Genomic DNA, 5,335 nt, shown 5'->3' on the forward strand with positions numbered 1-5,335 from the left:
AGAGCGGATCCACCTCTTAGCAACCAAGGGGAGTTCCATGGGGCTGGTCATACCCTGGATCATCCATCATGATTTGGCAGCCTTCAAGAGTTAAGGGATAACAGGGAGGATGTCCTACCAGGTGTCTGCATGGGGTTGAGGTGCCCTCCCGGGCCTCTTCTTCCTGGCCAGAAGTCTGTATGAGAGTGGATCCAACCTTCAGCTGCCAAGGGGAGTTCCAAGAGGCCTTTTGCGCCCTGCAGATTTGCTCCCTGGATCATCTGGAGGGCAAGCACAATCCCCCATGATTTGGCAACCTTTGGGAGGTAAGGGACGATGGAGTTTCTCATCGGAGTCTGAGTGCCCAGGTCTGGGTCCCAGCCCCGGGAGGGCATCGTGCCGGATATCTGCTTGGGGTTGTATGTCTTTCCCCACCGTTGATTGATCAGGCTGACTGAATCCCACTGGCGGAGGGCCCTCATGGCATGGCTCTGCGGATCATGGCACATGAGTCAAACTTTTCCAGGGGAGCGAGATGCTGGTGGGGTGTGGAGTGTTCTACACCCCACCAGGTTGAAGTTGAGGAGAGACCGATGAGCCTGGGCTGAGGCGAAAGGGTCCTGTCACACACCATGCCCTGAGCGTGGGAGCTCTCTACCTCTCTCTGACTCTGAGCGCTGCCTCGCTGGCCCGTGGCCCTCCGGGGTCATGGTTGCCAGTCCATGACCAGCACCCAGGGTGCCCCCTCTGTGGGGAGAGGGACCCCTCCTGTCCGGCAGAGGTACAGGCTGTGGCCCTCCTTTCCACCCACCTGCTGAGGTGCTCTTATCTGGTTGATCCTGCCAGTGGCATATGCTTGTCTCAAAGATTAAGCCATGCAAGTCTCAATGCACACAGATGCTACGGTTAAACTGCAAATGGCTCATTAAATCTGTTATGGTTCCTTTGATCACGCCACCATTACTTGGATAATTGTGGTAATTCTAGAGCTAATACATGCTGATGAGCACTGACTTCTGGGGATGAGTGCATTTATCAGACCAAAACCAATCTGCATCTCAGCCTGGCAGCTTTGGTGCCCTCATGGCAGCGACACAACATTCTAATGTCTGCCCTATCGACTTTCTATGGTACTATCTGTGCCTACCATGATGACCATGGGTAATGGGGAGTTAGGGTTCAATTCCAGAGAGGGAGCCTTAGAAACAGATACCACATCCAAGGAAGGCAGCAGGCTCACAAATTACCCACTCCCAACTCAGGGAGGTAGTGATGAAAAATAGCAATACAGTACTCTTTTGAGGTCCTGTAATTGAAATGGGTACACTTTAAATCCTTTAACGAGGATCTATTGTAGGGCAAGTTTAGTGCCAGCAGTTGCAGTAATTCCAGCTCCAATAGCATATATTAAAGTTGCTGCAGTTAAAAAGCTTGCAGTTGGATCTTCAGATCAGGCTGGCGGCCCACTGTGGAGTGAACTACCACCTGTCCCAGCCCCTGCCTCTCAGTGCTCCCTCGATGCTTTTAACTGAGTGTCCTGAGGGTCTGAAGCATTTACTTTAAAAAAAATTAGTGTTCAAAGCAGGCTGGTCACCTGAATATTTCAGCTAGGAATAATGGAGTAGGACTCCAGTTCTATTTTGTTGGTTTTCAGAACTGGGGCCATGATTAAGACGGACAGCCAGGGGCATTCCTATTATGCCACTAGAGGTGAAATTCTTGGACCGGCACAAGATGAATGAAAGTGAAAGCATTTGCCAAGAATGTTTTCATTAATCAACAAAAGTCAGTGGTTCGAAGATGGTCAGATAGCATCATAGTTCTGACCATAAATGATGCCAACTAGTAATCCAGCTGTGTTATTCCCATGACCCACTGGGGAGCTTTTGGGAAACCAAAGTCTTTGGGTTCCATGGGGAGTATGGTTGCAAAGTTGAAACTTAAACGAATTGATGCAAGGGCACCCCCCAGGAGTGGAGCTTGCAGCTTAATTTGACTCAACATGAGAAACCTCACCCGGCCCGGACACAGAAAGAATTGACAGATTGATAGTTCTTTCTCAGTCCTGTGATTGGTGGTGAATGGCTGTTCTTATTTGGTGGAGCAACTTGTCTGGTTAATTCCGATAACAAACAAGACTCTGCCATGCTAACTAGTTATGTGGCCCTGTGCGGTCGTCTCTAACTTCTTAGAGGGACAAGTGGCTTTCAGCCACATGAGATTGAGCAGTAACAGGTCTGTGATGCCCTTAGGTGTCTGGGGCTGCATGCATGCTACACTGAATGGATCAGCGTGTGTCTACACTTGGCCTACAGGTCCGGGTAATCTGCTGAAACCCATTCATGATAGGGACTGGGGATTGCAATTATTCCCCATGGATGAGGCATTCCCAGTAAGTGTGGGTCATAAGCTCGCATTAAGTCCCTGCCCTTTGTACACACTGCCTGTCGCTACTACCGATTGGATGGTTTAGTGAGGTCCATGGATCAGCCCTGCTGAAGCTGGTCACCTCCCCGTTGGTGATGATCAAACTTGACTATTTAGAGGAAGTAAAAAGTCATAAGGTTTCTGTAGGTGAACCAGAAGAAGGATCATTAATGCTGAGGGTGCTCCTTCATCTCCCCGAGGGGGCAGCCACAGAGAGGGCGCTCGGCCTAGCAGTACAGTCCACCACACGCCTAGAGGTGACCGGCTCCCCATGCATGAGGGCAAGGGGGGACACCAGCCCTCCCTTCTGGCCATGTGGGGCCATCCTCTGTGGTTGCACACCAGTGTACTCTCCCCTTGATGGCAGTTGTGAGTACCAATGGAGGACGCCTCACTCCCCTTGGGGCATCGGTTAGAAGGCCTAGAAGCCTGGTGTTTTGGCCATGCACCAGCTGCTGCAGCACTCCCTGCCATCCTGCGGCACGGGGTCAGTAACCCTGGCTGGGTGCCTGTGATGATGCCCGTGAAACCTCATATGCTTGTGACTGGTGCAACACCATGTGAGCAGCGGTGCTCGTGACAACTGAGAAGAGAATCCTGTGACTCTGAGTGGTGGATTACTCAGCTCATGCATCGATGAATGCAGCTAGCTGTGAGAACTAATGTGAATTGCAGGACACATTGATCATCGACACTTTGAATGCACTTTGCGGCCCCTGATTACACCCGGGGCTACGCCTGTCTGAGGGTCTTTTGTGTCTTCTGTCGCCCCTGGGGGTGTCTGCCCCTGTCGAGGACATGGCCAAGGGATCAAGGGAGCCTATGCTGTGCCACCCTGTTCCCCAGGGCGAGATGCAGATGGAGGAGAGGAGCACCCGCTGCCCTAAGAAGCCAATCAGCATGTGCCACAGATGGGAGAGAGGAGGCGTGTGTCCGGCCCACTCCCTCTGAGGCTGTTGGTGATATTGCCAATTGGCTGCCTTCCTGGGGTGAGGCCTGATGCCTGCCTGGTTCCTGCTCATTGGGACAGCTATGGCCCTCCTCCTCCCTGCTCCTCTACCACCTGGAGTCTGGCAGCAGGGAGTGTGAGGGGCAAGGGGAGGCATGTCCATCCCTGTGGTCCCGCCAGGCCCCCCCATCCATGCCCACCCTCTGAACATGATCTCAGAGCAGGCATGGCGATCCGCCGTATTTAAGCATATTACTAAGCAGAGGAAGAGAAACTAACCAAGATTCCCTCAGTAATGGTGAGTGAAGAGGGGAAGAGCTCAGCGTTGAATCCCTGCTGGGCGTCAGGTGCAGGGAAATGTGACTTATGGAAGTCTGTCTCCTCTGCACTGCCCAAGGGGCCCATGTCCTTGTGATCGAGGCTCAGCCTGCGGATGGTGTGAGGCCAGTGGCAGCCCCCTGGCAAATCAGGATCAGGTCTTCTTGAAGTCGGCTTGTTTGTGAATGCAGCCCAAAGGGGTTGGTAAACTCCATCTAAGGCTAAACACCGGCACAAGACTTATAGCGGACAAGTGTCATAAGGGTAAGTTAAAAAGAACTTTGAAGAGAGTTCAGGAGGGCGTGAAACCATTCAGAAGTAAACAGGTGGGGTCGATGCAGTCCGCTTGGAAGATGCAACTCAGTGGCCCCATCAGCCACCCAGTCAAGGTGGATCCCTGTACGCCACGACTGATTCTTGGACGACCATGCAGAAGGTGGCTCCCCTAAGCCCACGGCATCAGCCCTCACCATACCCCTGGGTTGTGGGAGATGACCACCACCATACCCATGCCCGTCCTCATGGTGGGGGGGGGCTGGGGGCGGAGATTCCCCGGCTCCCAGTGGAACTGTCAACTGGGCCAGACTGTCCTCAGTGTGGTGCAACCACATCCCTCTACTGGGCCAGTGAGCTCACCTTGGGTGCCAAGGTCCGCAGTGACATTGGTGACCCACCCATCCCATCTTGAAACATGGACCAAGGAGTCTAACAGGTGCGTGCGTCCGAGGGAGGGCAGAAGACCCTCCAGCACAATGAAAGTGAGTGTTGTGTGCAGACTGAGGTGGGATTCTTCTGCCCCACACAGGGGACGCATCACTGGCCCATCTCACCCATCCCGTCGGGGAGGTGGAGCATGAGCGTACCTGGTAGGACCCAAAAGATGGTGAACTATGCCTGGGCAGGGCGAAGCCAAGGAAACACCGTGGAAGTCCATAGTGGTGCTGATGTGCAAATCAGTTCGACCTCGGTATAGGGGCAAAAGACTAATCGAACCATGTAGTAGCTGGTTCTGTCTGAAGTTTTCCTCAGGAGAGCTGGCACTCAGTGGACGCAGTTTTATCTGGTAAAGTGAATGATTAGAGGTCTTTGGGCCAAAATTATCTCAACCTATTCTCAAACTTTAAATGAGTAAGAAGCCTGACACTGGCTTGGAGCTGGGCATGGAATGTGAGTGCCCAGTGGGCCACATTTGGTAAGCAGAACTGATGCGGGTTGAAGTGAATGCTGGGTTAAGGCACCAAATGCGACACTCATCAGACCTCGAGAAGGTGTTGGTTGATATAGATAGCAGGGAGGTAGCCATGGAAGTTAGAATCTGCTAAGGAGGGTATATCAACTTACCTGTCGAATTAACTAGCCCTGAAAATGGATGGTGCTGGAGCATAGGGCCCATACCCATCCCCTGGTTGGGAGCCAAGGGGCTACACTGCTACAAGTAGGAAGGCCACTGTGATGGCACTGAAGCCCAGGGCAAGGGCCCGGGTAGAGCCGCCGCAGGTGCACATCTTGGTGGTAGTAGCAAATATTCAAACAAGAGCTTTGAAGGCCAAAGTGGAGAAGGGCTCCATGTGAACAGCAGTTGAACATGGGTCAGTTGGTCCTAAGATATAGGCGAGTGCTGGTCCTGGAGAAGCCAGTCGGGCCCCCTGGGAAAGTTCTCTT

The 5,335-nt window shown here is 52.8% G+C and overlaps 1 pseudogene; it reads left to right on the forward strand.

The window, feature by feature from the left end:
- The first annotated feature begins 3,007 nt into the window (after positions 1-3,007).
- LOC122800528 lies at positions 3,008-3,158 on the forward strand (annotated as a pseudogene).
- The last annotated feature ends 2,177 nt before the right edge of the window (positions 3,159-5,335 follow it).

Source organism: Protopterus annectens, chromosome 4.part0, assembly GCF_019279795.1.
Source record: "Protopterus annectens isolate FY-2018-M chromosome 4.part0, PAN1.0, whole genome shotgun sequence".
NCBI classification, from domain to species: domain Eukaryota; kingdom Metazoa; phylum Chordata; order Ceratodontiformes; family Protopteridae; genus Protopterus; species Protopterus annectens.